The following is a 14,366-nucleotide window of genomic DNA, read 5'->3' as shown; positions in this document are numbered from 1 at the left end:
GTACATACATATATATATGGTGTACATACATACATATATGGTGTACATACATACATATATGGTGTACATACATATTTTATGTGGATGACTATAATTCTCCCTATCTATGGGTTGAGCATATTGGGAAGTGATATACAAACTGCCATTAGCGTATTAAGCGACACTCTTTGTGTAAACAAATCGAGCGGAGGCATTTGTATCTATGTCAAAACATTGTTTAATTCATTACCCGTACAGCAGCAGCCGTATAACGTAATGGTGAAAAGCCTTGACTGTCAATTGGGTGGTCGGATTTCGATCCTGGCTTGAGGCAGTTGCCTATCTAGCCGCACTGATGAGCTGTGAAACAGCGAAACTACTTATGTGGATGACTATATATATATATATATATATATATATATATATATATATAGATATATATAGTTGAATGATAAAATTGTTGCTCTAGAAAAGACGACATGATTCCATTTCCGTTTATTGAAAACCGGTTTTATTTTCTGTTGCAGACATTCTACTAGTTGACCACTTGTGTACAAATGCTAAGAGCCTTCTATCATGTCTGAAGGTGACACAATGTTCAATAAACAAGATCAGAGATGCGCCGCTGTACAACTCATGCTCTCTACTGATCCAAATTTGACAACAGGACCATTGCCAGCACCCTCAAAATGCACATCCGGACAGTTCAATGCTTGAGGGTACAACTCAACGCATCGGACACCCCACGGTTATGATCTTTGGTGTGGTTTCAAGTGAGGGCCACATCATGCCACCTCACATCTTCAAAGTCAGCTTGAAAGTCGACACCAAAGTGTACCTGGATATGCTGAAGAGTGTGGTGATCCCCTGGGTGTGGCATCAGGACTTGGTGCCCACCCACAAGTTTAAAGAGACCCAGGCTTGGTTTCAGAAGAGTGCTATAACTTTGTACCCTTCTCTCACTGCCCCCCCTTTTCCCACCAACCTGTACCTCGCTGCACTACTTCCTTTGGTTATATGTTGAGAACATCACCAACATGACCTCCCACAACATCAAAGCCAGTCTAATCGCCACCATCTGCTGAGTATTTGCTGAGCTTCCACTGGTGTTTGTGGAAAAGGTATGCTTCCAGTTCCGAGGCAGTGATTGAGGCTGAAAGTGGCTACATTGAATAGATGTAAGCTCCACTACATAATCAAGTTACCTGAATTGATTTTTTTTAAATAAAAATTTTAAAAATAAAGCTGTAGTGTTGTTTTCTTTAAGGAGACAAATTTATCGTTCAACCCGGTATCTTTTTTAAAACTCTTTTTCATCCAAATACAGACTATGGCTACTAGGACATGACGCTCTACAAATTACGATCATGTTTACAGGAGACTATGTCACGAGTTTTGCTGCAAGATGTTCGTTCACATTACATTTAAACCTTTGCATGTTAGTACAGGCAGAAAACTAGAAATCAAGCAGTCTGAAGTTAGAAACTATTCAAGTAGAAGCCTAACATTTACAACAGTGAAGGGGTGAGAGTTTGCTACTTGTCGGGTTAGTATGGAATACTGTTGGTAGTGCGCACTTATTGATCCGCACTATTTTTTTAAAATATTATTTTCAAGTTTAATTAAAGTTTTATGATATCTGTTTTTATTAAATTGTAAAGTACAGAATAGGCACCTTTTTTGTTTTGGACCCTGTTTAAGAGAAAGAGACTAGTAGTGGATGCACCAGACCAGATTTCAAATTTCGCTACAATAATGACGAAGAACTCGAAAATTCAATATTGCTAAAAAAAATGCAGTTTGGGTGTAATGCTGAGAGTGAAATAATTTACGTGACTGAAATAGGAATTAACCTTAAATGTAAGAAATTCTGCAGAAATAAGCAGGTTCCTCATTGGTCGCTTTGACCGCCCATGATTTTGTTTGGACCTTTTTTTTTTTTTTACATGGAGTTCACCACTTATCAAGGCCCAATGGCCACTCAGGGATAAGGGTTATTGTGTATACAGTAATCAAAGGGATAGTGTAGCAATAGTATTGGAGAAATTGTGAGGTGACATTACTTAGGGGGGCGGTTCATCAGGAATTTGTTTGTGTTGGACTTGAAGAAATCCAGGTTGAAGTCGGGAGGGAAACAGGCAAGTGGAACAGAGTTCCACAGGCGTGCAGTTCTAAGAAAGAAGCTTTGTTCATGGTATCTACGTTTTGATTTAGGCACAGATAAGGAGTGGGGAAAATTATTGACGGTGGTTACAGCTAGTCGGGTGTTTTTTTGAAAAAGATTGGCGAGGGGGGACCAGAGAATGGAGCTCAGACGAGCACCTGCCATGGAAATAATGATAGAACAATGACAGGCTCGCTACGTCTCTTCTGTGGGAAAGAGGTTGCAGGGTAGAGAAAAGGGCATCCCCCACCAAGCCATGGAGTCTATTTTGTACTCTGTCAAAGCAAGATAGGCTGTTTTTTGGAGCCCCCGCCCAGATGTGGCAGCAGTACTCCATCTTTGGACGTACTTGGCTCTTATATAGATAGAGAATTGCATCATTAGTCTGGAGCGGTAGAAGGATCCCACCATTTTCCCAGCAACCTTGGCCACAGACTTGATGTATGTGTTCCATTTAAGATCAGGTATAAAGGTCAAACCAAGGAGCTTATCAAAGCCTGGGGCCTCCCTTAGACGAGAGCCATCCATTTCAATTGATGCCAGATGGGGATCAGAGAGTTTATGATGTAGAGATAGGAGCTTGGTCTTAGATGCATTAAAGGTAACCAGGCATCTCTTCCCCCACTGTACCACGCGCTCAAGATCAAAGGAGAGTGAATCAGAGAGAACATCATCATTTACAGCCTTTGATGTGTTGCCATAGATGGTCGTGTCATCAGCATCAGATTGATTGTTGTTATTAACTGCCGAGTCGTATTTTGGCGCTATTTTTATGTTTCAGGTCGCGCTCAGTTTTCAAAAAGACAGCAAGTCAAATGAATGTGAATACTCATCTCCTTATCCGAGGCATGAAGCCGCAAACCTTTTTGTCTCATTGAGACGTATTAATGCCCTAACGTAGGGCGAAATGTTATCATCATTTGCAAACACCAATGCCCTTATGTTAGGCGAATTATTATATTCTTCGCACACCGTTGTGTTCTACGAATTGATTGATTTTCATCATTACTTATATAATGTCTCTCTAAGACGATTTTAAGGTCTACATTTTGACCTGTCCTTTGTCCGCCATTCGGATGGTTATCCACAGTGAACTCCCTGATGACTACCAGACTTACAGCATTCATCCTTGGAAGGCATCACTTAACTCTTCGACTTGTTGCAACTATTCTTCAAACAGCGTGGAGTTGTAGCAGAAACAAATGGAACTTTTTTTCTTTTAACGAATCAATGCCTTTCCCCTGTGTTATTTGGCCACATACTGACTAATCAGGGGTACGGCGCATTGATCCTTCCTATCCCATAAGCAAATCGGCCAGCATCCAGTTTGAAGAATAAGAATTCGTCCTTACTGAGAGAGACACCAAACGGAACGGAACGGACCCTTTCCTTTGCTCTCTCTACCTCAGTGTTATTCCTACCGGTATCGACGATTCCACTGGGATAACTACTGCGATAGCACCAGGTAGCCGGACTCCAGCCTTTGACCAGGAACATATCACATTCTCATCAATAAACCTTTTCTGTGTTACATTTTATGAAGTTGTTGTGTTCGTCATTTCAGAAGCTTGTATGGAATTATTTATTTTCTTAGGGTGTGCCCTAAAAGCATTCTAAACCCTAAAATGGTGACCCCCCCTCCTCGTGATATACAAGCAATTCTGAATGGCAAACCTTTTTTCTTCATTTTTTGTTAAAACCCGGCACAGCATAGAAAAGCCAGCGCCCCCCCAAAAAAAACTGGCATTTTACACTGACGAAAACAACCTTTAAATGTCGCTTATCACATTCTCTTTTTTTTTTAAACCTTTTCTGTGTTACATTTTATGAAGTTGTCGTGTTTGTCATTTCAGAAGCTTGTATGGAATTATTTATTTTCTTAGGGTGTGCCCTAAAAGCATTCTAAACCCTAAAGAGTCTTGAATTCTGCAAACGTGAAGATAAACCATGAACTACTACCCTTACGGGTGTTACCAGCTCGTTTTCGGCAGAAAGCTAAAGATGGCGCATCTTTTGCAATTTGGATCTTTTTACTTTAATAAAATTTACGTTGAAGTTTAAAGGTGAGTCTGTTGTGATTTCTGATTGCTTTCTTTCATTCTGCCATGTCGAAAATTTAATTCCGATCATAGTTGTGCTGGATGGTCCGAGATGGGGCCGGTTTAAAGGTTGCGAAATGATCGTTATTTCGCGACCCTAACTCAGGAGTCAGTTAACCGCTAGTTGAAAAAAATATGATGCATTGACTCTCTGGTGAGATGTTGGACTAGCTCCAAAAGGAACCAACGACCCCTGCATTCCACAGAGGCCCCCGTCTGCAGCATAACCCTTATCCCTGAGTGGCTTTCGGGCCTTGATAAGTGGTGACCTCCGTGTAAAAAAAAAAAAAAAAAAAAAAAAAAGAAGCATACCGCACACCACGCCCAGACTTGGAAAGGTGCATGTACGTCGGTAAGCAATGGGTAATAGATAAAGTGCTACCTTGTCACGTAACACTTTAGACACAGTATAAGAAAATTACTGGCAGACAGGGAACACCACAGCTCACAGACAACGTTAGTACCTCTCAGAACTCTCTCCAATAAAGTGGCATGCACCAATAACTGATGACCCCATGCTCAAGGCATGATATATATCCAAGGGCCAGCGCCTCCCACCACTCCTCCCAGTAACAACGTAAAATGGCAGAATCAAAGACACCTTGGGGTGGAACCGACCTCCTCGAACTTCCATCCACTTCCAGGCATTGGAGCCTCCCTTATTTTTTCCACAACCAAGGGCAAAATAAAAATATTAAAGGTCGAGGATAAAAGGTGCTTATTCAGAATTTCACTTATGGCGGAAATTAAAATTAAAGAAAATACAGAAAAGTCTGCATGATGTACGTACTAGTCACGGGACGAAAATGACATATTCCAAAAATCACATAATTTATTTTTATTCAAGAAAATCAAATTTTATAACTAAGTGTTTACGTCGGCCATAAAATTTGATGAAATAAATAAGGGGAGACAATTCAATTCGAAATGTCAAGTTCAAATTAGTCTTATGTTTAATACAGTTTAGTAGTAAAAGTCTCTAAGAATAGTAAATTTTTAGTTGCACTTTTGTTATTGCGCTATTTTTTAAAAATAGTATTTTCAAGTAAAAGTAAGTTTTACGATATCTTTTTTATTAAATTGTTTAGTTAGAATAGTTAGAAAACACCTTCCCCTTCCCATGTTAATGAATAATAACGCTATTATTTCAGCAGGGTAACAAAAGTGCACAAGTACCAATGACAAAATTTTACAATAAGGCCCGTCTCACGTACATATATAACACAATATTTTTTTGTAGATTTCAGTGTGCTAAAATCAAATCTGCAAACCGTTTCCGTCGCAAAAAAATAGTTTTCATGATATGAAGAAATTACTTTTTCGAAAAGTGGGTGATCACTTTTCCATGTAAATTTAGCTTAAAATAAGCACCCACTTTTTGGCCACCTGAGAGGGGGCATTTTTTCGAGTGTTTATTGGCTAAAAGGTTTTTTTCGATTTCTTTTTGTTTTCATCTTTCAATAAAGACACGAGGAAATTAAAAAATAAAGAAAAATCGATATTATTTTACTCGCATTCGTATAGAAAAAAAAAAGATTTTTTTTTTTTTTTTTACATGGGGATCAAGGCCTGGAAGCGACTCGGGGATAAGGGTTATTTTGTGTACAATAATCAATGGGATAATATCGTAGTAATAGTTGGTATTGGAGATTTGATAAAGTGTCTTACTTAAGGGGGCGATTAATCAGGAATTTGTTTATGTTGGACTTGAAGACATCCAAGTTGTAGTCAGGTGGGAAACAGGCAAACGGAAGAGAATTCCACAGGCGTACACTTCTCAGAAAGAAGCTATGTTCATGGAATCTACGTTTTGATTTAGGCACAGATAAAGAGTAGGGGAAATTACTGACAGTGGTTTTAGCTAGACGGGTGTTTATCGTGAAGGATTGGTGAGGGGGGACCAGGGATTGGAGCTCGGACAAGCACTTGCCATGGAAATAACGATAAAAGAGAGACAGGCTCGCAACGTCTCTTCTGTGAGAGAGAGGTTGCAGGGAAGAGAAGAGAGCATCCCCCATTAAGCCACAAAGTCTATTTTGTACTTTGTCAAAGCAGGATAGGCTGTTTTTAGAAGCTCCAGCCCAGATGTGGCAGCAGTACTTCATCTTTGGACGTACTTGGCTTTTATAGAGATAGAGAATTGTATCAGTAGTGAGATATCTTCTGGAGCGGTAGAAGGATTCCACTATTTTCCCAGCAGCCCGGGCAACAGACTTAATATACGTGTTCCATTTCAGATTAGGAGTAAAGGTCAAACCCAGAAGCTTGTCAAAACATGTAGCCTCCCTAAGACGAGAGCCATCCATTTCAATTGATGCTAGATAAGGAACAGAGCATTGATGATGTAAAGTTAGGAGTTTGGTTTTAGATGCATTAAAAGTAACCAGCCATCTGTTCCCCCACTGAACCACGTGCTCAAGATCAGAGGAGAGGGAATCAGAGGGAGCTTTGTCATTTACGGCCTTTGATGTGTTGCCGTAGATGGTCATGTCATCAGCATAGATGTCAATGAATGATTTAAGTATGTGTTTTGGGAGATCATTGATGTAGATCAGGAAGAGAGTTGGGCCCAGGATGGACCCCTAGGGGACTCCAGCATTAATACTGTGGGCCTCTGATTGCTGCCCATCAACCACTACTCTTATGAGCCTATTAGAGAGAAATGATTTAATTATTGAGAAAACATTGTGAAGTAGGCCCTTATGCCAAACCTTATCGAAGACCTTTGATATGTCAAGAGCAATTGCCCTAGAAAGCAAGCCTTTGTCGAGAGATTCACTAATCCTATGGGATATAACTGTTAGCACATCAACTGTCAATCTGGCAGAATGGAAACCATATTGCATGTCACTAAGGAGGTTATTTCTGCTGAGGTGGTTGACTACTTCTTTATTTAATATGGATTCCAGTAACTTACTCATGACACACAAGAAACTTATTGGTCTGTACTGGGAGGGAGATGACTTATCACCCGAGTTCTTAAATACAGGGCATACTGACGAGGTTTTCCAGGGTGTTGGAAAGCACTTCTCCTTAAGGCAACGCTTAAACAATTTTGTAAGTATGGGGGCAAGTTTTGTTCGAAGCTTTTTCAACACTATAATTGAAATGCTGTCTGGGCCAGTTGCTTTATTGGAATCAAGTTCTTGATTAGTTTGGCGACCTCGTGAACAGATATTTGTTTGTTGGATAGTGTGTTGTCTGTTGTAGGAGAAAATACGGGGAGTTGATGCCCTTCGTCGCAGAGGGTAGAGTTAGCTGCAAAGTTCTTGGCAAATAGTTTGGCCTTGTCTGATGCTAATGAGATGACCTCAGGTCCATTGATGATGGTTGGGATAGAATGTACGCATCTGTTCAGGATCCTGTTTGCTATTTGCCAAAACTGGTGGGAACCAAGCCGCTGCTCAGCTACTTTGGATTTGACAAACTGAGCATATAGCTCTCTTGCATTTTTTATTACTCTTTTACAGTGGTTGCTGGCAGTCCTGAAAGCAGCTTTAGTTTCAGTACATCTATTACGTTGGTAGCTATGGAAAAAGTGATTTCTGTGCGCAATGGCAGCAGCACATTCTGGGGAAAAACATGGCTGGCTGTTAGGTTTTTGTTGGAATTTTTTCGAGGGTATGAATCGGTCTATGCCTACAATTAACAATTCGGTCAGGTCTGATACTATAGAGGACATCCTTTTTAAACATGGAATGCAGAGGTAGATCAGATATGAATGTACGGAAGCTATCTCAGTCAGCCATAGAGTATCGATATACAGTACGGTGGAGAGGTACATCTGAAGACTTATTGTATTTCATTTTTATCTTAACTGATACAACTGTGTGGTCGGAGGATCCCAGGAGAGATAGAACGGAACATGAACATAGTTCAGGGCAAGTTGTGAGAAAAAGGTCTAGAAGGCTTGCATACTGACCGGGCACACGGGTGGGTTCATGCACAATCTGAGTGAGGTCATAAGCAATGGCAAAATTATGACAGAACCTCCCCTCATCATCTGTCTTATTTGAGTGGGTCAATCATTCCACATTATGGATACTGATGTCACCACAAATGTGAATGTTAGCCGAAGGATGAGCAGAGAGGATGAGGTCAATTTTCTCAGATATACTCTTAAGGACAGTAAGCCCGCTGTTGTGGGGGCGATAGAGGGCAAATATGAATGCGGTTGTGTAAGCAAGTGCAACCCGGTAGCACATATAAGGTAGATTAGGGTCTTCTCTGGAGATATCTCTACCACACAGGAAGGCATCTTTAATGTAGGCGCATATTTCATGTCCATGGCGATCTTGGGGGTCAGATTTAGATGTTAAGTTAGAGTATCCTTTTATTATGAACTCATCTAGGGAAGTGGTCGGCCCTATGCCAGTTTCGCTTAGAAAGAGTAAGTCCAGTTTCGTCTCCTGTAATTGTGTTTCAACCTCTGGAAGGTTGGAACGTAGACCCCTGATGTTGGAGAAGGAGACATGGTAGTAGGGACCTATGTTAGAGGATGGGGTTCTAGGTTTTTTTGGAGTTTTCGGTGCTTTAAAAGAATATGGTAACTGTTTCCGTCGCAAATTTACCGTTTGTATGGCATTAAATCTGAGACTATTTTCCATTTCACAGTCCAGTCAGCCTTCGTTTACACTACGCGCGAGCATAAAAAAAGGCTGTTAAATGTGCACTCGCGTACCAAACTGCCTTGTCACAGCGTAGTATTGGCAAAAATGTAAAATTAGACGAAAAACAAGTAGTTTTCCAAATATGAAGCCATGTAATTCCATGTTATCACGGCTGGCCATTTTTGTACACGCAAGCGCGCGATGGTATTAACCCCTGAACTCTGGAACTATTTTCCATTTCACAGCCTATTCTTCGTTTACGCTTTGACACGAGCATAAACGAAGGATGTTAAACAATAAATATGCACTCATAACTGGCTTGTCACAGTGTAGTATTGGCGAAAAATTAAAATTAGACGAAAAACAAGTAGTTTTCCAAATATTAAACCATGTGATTCTATATGTTATCACGGGTGGCCATTTTGTACGTGCGCAAAAAAAAAAAAAGGTAAATTTTCAGATTAGGTCCACCTCCATAATTTTCTTTTAAATGACAACATTTATAGGTTTTCGACTATGCTGAATACGAAACTCGCATTGAAATTTTGCAGAAATAATTGTATTATGCATTGTATTCTTTGGCGGCCATCTTGTTTACGCGCGTGCAGTGTCAGTCATAGATGAGTAGATGTGTTTATGGCGCGCGCGCACGCGAGTAAATAAGATGGTCGCCAAAGAATACAATGCATAATACAACTTTTTATATCTCGATAAGTACTTATTTCTGCAAAATTTCAATGCGATTTTCGTATTCAGCATAGTCGAAAGCCTATGTAAGTTGTCATTCAAAAGAAAATTGTGGAGGTGAAGGTGGACCTAATCTGAAAAATACAAAAAAAAAACTACGTAATTTTTGGAATATGACATTTTCGTTCCATGACGAGTACGTACATCATAAAGAATCCTGAATAAGCACCGGATAAAATGTAATTTAATTATTGGCGCAATGGCGCATGCGGTCTCTATTCCAAAGCTCCAGCTCCACCTAAACTTTTAACATTGTTTTTATTTATTTTTTGATTTTTAAAATTTATTTATATATTTGTAAAACTATAAAATTTAAAAACTTGTTTAGTATTTATTTGTTTGTTTGATTTGATTTTAAAAACATTTTTAAGAAAACTCCGCATCAACTTTTTACTTTTCAAGCAACAAGTTTTAGTTTGTCAAACTTTTTTGAAAGTAAAAAAAGTTTAACGAATTAATTTAAATAGAAAAGAATTACTTGGTTTTAATTTAAATAATTAAAAAAATATAAATAAATCACAAAAAAACTTACCGATTTATGAAACAAAACAAAAATAAATAAATAAAATAATTGTTTTCTAGTGTGTGTTTCTTTTTTTTTTTTTTTTTTAGAATAAAATAACAACAAACGAACGAAACAGATCAGAATTATATTAAACTCGAGAGGTTCTGCATTTGGACCTTCTCTTCTTCAAAGGTTCTCAAACGAACAAAATGTCTCTCTAATTTAAGGATTAAATTAAATTAAACAAAAAAAAAAAAAAAAAGAAGAAGAAGAAAAATTCATCTACACACACAAAGGGATGTATTACGTCTCTAAGGATTTTTTTTGCTACATATGCAGAATACGGACCGTGGCAAATGTGTAGTTTAGCGGCGTAAATTATTTGACAAACTAAATGTTATAAAAACTATTTATTTTTATATAAAACACATTATTAGACCCAAAGGCTGAAATAAAACCAGAAAAAAATTTCATTTTTATTATTTTTTCATAATTTTTATTAGACTAAATGTATGACAATTGATGCCCATGCCGCCATATTGCTTTTAAAATTTAGCCTGAACGATTGGCTTTTTTATAAGGCCAAAGTCGGCCTTTTTTTACGCTTTTTGGTCGCCATTTTTGTAATGAAAGAGCGTAAAAAGCCAAAAGCCAATTTGTCAAACCTTAGAAAGGACAAATTTTAATAACAATATGGCGGCCTCGATTATTTCTCGATTTATTCCAATAAAAAAATGTTGGAAAACAAATAAAAATAAAAATTTTTCGGGTTTTATTTCAGCCTTAGGGTCTAATAATGTGTTTTATATAAAAATAAATAATTTTTATAATTTTTTTGTCTGCCAAATAATTTATACTGCTAAACTAGATATTTTCCCGGACTGTGTTATTTTTTGTTTTTGTTTTTTATATAGGATTTTTTAAAATCAAATTCAATTTTTACGCTATATTTTATTTATTAAATTATTAGGTGAAATAAGAGATTAGACCATTCCCTTTTGATTTTGCGGAAGGTGTTAAGCTTTGTGCACTTCTAGGAGGTTCACCTTCCCAGGCTTTGCCTTCTCTATTTGAGAAGGGGTTAGTTTATTGCTAATCGCCTGAGGTGCCCTAGACACTTTTTGCAGGTCAGAGCGCCCCTTCTCAGGGGCGCTGACTTCTCAATCCCCCTTTCCGACCCTAGTGTGACAGTTCTTGCAATGGGAGAGAACTAAATACGAAATTGTTAGGTGAAATTACAGAATAGTTAAAAAGAAAAAAAAATGAACCCCTCCTCCTCATGTTAAGAATAGGTTTCTAAATAATAACCTTGTTATTTCAGTATGGCCCGTAATCTCTTCTTGCCCACTCCTCCTATTCTAAAAGAAAGGTCTTGTTCGATTGGTCAAGAAGGAACGCCTTAACCATTCAGTGGACACTATTTGTCGCGCTGAATGCAAAAAAAACCCTGATCTTCTTTTTCAAATAGGACACCAAGTTGTCGACAAGTATGAACCTTCTCCTTTATTGAATAAACTGTCGCAGTTGCAACCAAAAGAAACCGCTCATCAAAAAAGGATCCCAATTCCAAACGTAAAAACCACAGCCGGCAACCCTTCGACAAGTACTTCGACGTGAATAATTATCCCGTGGAACTCTGAAAAGTATAATTCCCATTAGAATAATATTCACAACTTTCCCAGCTTCAATTTGATATGACACATGAATATAAATCTCAAACAGATGACTCCCTACACCACTTTAAAGACATAAAAACAAACAAATCAAAAATGAAAACGACGACCAGCACTGCAAACCACGGTGCCTACAACTACGTCCACCGGATGAGTATAAATACAGCATAATTTTCAACAAGCAGTCAGTCGGGGCTAGATTGTCGCATGGTGGTTGAGGGAGGAATCTGTTACTGACCAGGAAATATTGTAGCGGAATTGGCAATAACCGAAATGGGGGGAAATAAAAAGTTTACCTCAGATGCGTCTGTTGTTGTGTTGCGGACCGAGCAGAAAAGAGTTGTAAGATGGCGTCCATGGGTTTTTATTGGGCAATTCTCGCAGAACCGCGTGTGCTCTCACACGATTATGCAATATATATAATTCCCGGCAACTATAAAGGCAGGACGCTGGGAAGCAGTCGGGCAGTGTTTTGCAGATTGTGCTTAGGTGGTTCTGGCGGTTGGATTGTTCTTTGTGACGAACCACGAATCTGTGAGAAGCGAGTTTTCTTCTGCCTTCTTTTTTATCTCCTTCTTCTTCTTTCTCTACGGTCATTACAGCCAAGAAATCCCTCTCTTCTAAAGGTGGGCGGTGCAGGGCGAAACTGATTATTTCCTATCTTTGTTCCTGATTTTTGCTTACTACATTTTGCTTACTCTTGTTGCGGACCAGGATATAAATATCCTAACTCGCTACAAGAAAAAATAATGAAACGAATTGAATGAAGGAAACAAAGAACTCAAATGCTGGAATAAAATAAACATGTCGTTTATTTTCTGCTGAGAAATGAAAGTCTTGGGTGTACATGTGTTCATTAGGCCGTTGATAAGTACGCGCGTGGAAGGAAAGGGGAATGCAATAGAGAAACACAAAGTGGCAAGCCAGCCTGTAGAAAGAGAGGGTTAAGCTCAGTAGAGAGTCGTGCACATGTCTGTATTGATGGACCAAGGCCGAAGAGGAGATAGAGTGAGAAAGTCAATCCAGGTTATGGAGATAGAAAGCATATAAAGTGTACGTACGGTCTGATAGCTTTTTGTCCCACATAGTAGCAAGTGGTGTGAGGCGCGCGCGTGCCGAAACGGCGGTGGCTGGTCCATAGACCACTCACGCGCGTAGACCGCCCAGCTAGGAAGCTGGTCTGAAAAAGGCTGGAAAGAGCTTGTCTCTTGCTTTTATAGTCGTTTCCAGTGGTCTTTTGCGCATGTGTGGATTTCCTTTGAAAGGGGAAGTGACGTTGTCCATGTGTGCGTATGTGTGCGCGTGTGTGAGTATACACACGCGAATGTACGCGAATGTGAATATATGTACATGTGTGGATGTAGGCGTGTATGTTTGTGTGCGCATATGTATATGACAAGTAATATAGCTTGAAATGTGAACGCGTGTTTTTGTGTGAGACTAGAAAAGGCTCGCACACTCTCCAACAATGATAAATTAGTAATATTGTCGTCTTCCATTTTTTTTGTTTGTTTTCTGCATAATTTACTTTTGAAATTATTTTTCTTCCGATTTATATAAAAAAAAAATTTATATCTGCTTACATTCTTATTAGCTAAAGCTCAACAGAGCATTTGATATGGCGTATTCATTCATGGGTAGAACTGCACGCCTGTGGAACTGTCTTCCGTTTTCCTGCTTTCCAGCTGACTACAATCTGATTGTGTTCAAGTCCAACGTAAACAAGTTCTTGAGCCGTTCCACTTAAGTTAACAAATTTACCGAATTTCCATTACTAACAATTACTATATTGTTCAATTGACTACTGTACACTCTCAAACCCTTATCCTCGAGTGGTTTCTGGGCCTTGATAAGTGGTGATGCCTATGCAAAAAAAAAAAAAAATGCAGAAATGAAGAATATTATATAGATACTACACACCAAGACAAGTGTAAGCAGAAAAAAAATAGGGTTGGAACTTCTCACTAACTCCTCTTAACGCACCAACTCTCAATTCACTAATGTATTACCACTAGTCTCACTTTTGGACAGAGTCCAAAAGAAAGTCTTTAATAGGTCCTACAAGCTTCAACCTCTAACCCATCGCACAATGTCGCAAATCTGTGCCTGTTTTACAAGTATGTTAATGGAATGTGCTCTGATGAACTCGTAGCACTTAGTTTCTTGTATGGTATGGCAGAATCATTAGAAAATGACCTCCATACCAATAATGGAATTAGGCTGCAAATGGATGGTAACATTTAATGCTAGCAAGTAGTAAGCTGCTCTCCTTTAACAATTAAAAGACGCTTCTCCAACCACTGATACTCATGACAAATTATACCCTACCTGAAAATTCTTCCTTTAAACTCCTCGGCTCAATATTCATAAGCAATATAAACTAGAACAAATATATTGAGGACATTGCGAAGGCTGCTGCAAAGAAGGTGGGTTCCCTCTATCGAGCTAGAAGACTACTCACACCTGAGAGTATCCTGTATCTCTACAAAGCCACCATTCAGTCATGCATGGAGTATTATTGCCACGTCTGCACTGGTGCATCTACCACTAACCTCTCCCTTTTGGATAGGGTCTAAAAAAAAGAATTTT

General features: G+C 38.9%; 1 protein-coding gene across 2 annotated transcripts in view; it reads right to left on the bottom strand.

Annotated features, from left to right (window-relative positions):
- LOC145269262 (uncharacterized) overlaps positions 1-10,254 on the bottom strand; it is an 88,458-nt gene extending 78,204 nt beyond the window's left edge. Inside the window, exon 1 of one of the 2 annotated variants that reach the window (XM_080124887.1) lies at positions 10,132-10,254. The gene's annotated coding sequence lies outside the window, so the exon portion shown is untranslated. The remainder of the gene's footprint in view (positions 1-10,131) is intronic. The other variant, XM_080124885.1, reaches the window with a different exon arrangement.
- Positions 10,255-14,366: the final 4,112 nt, after the last annotated feature.

This window comes from Euprymna scolopes, chromosome 45 (genome assembly GCF_053919585.1).
Source record: "Euprymna scolopes isolate OS-2025 chromosome 45, ASM5391958v1, whole genome shotgun sequence".
NCBI classification, from domain to species: domain Eukaryota; kingdom Metazoa; phylum Mollusca; class Cephalopoda; order Sepiida; family Sepiolidae; genus Euprymna; species Euprymna scolopes.
Note: the sequence above shows the minus strand (reverse complement) of the source record. Positions and strands in the feature narration are given on the sequence as shown.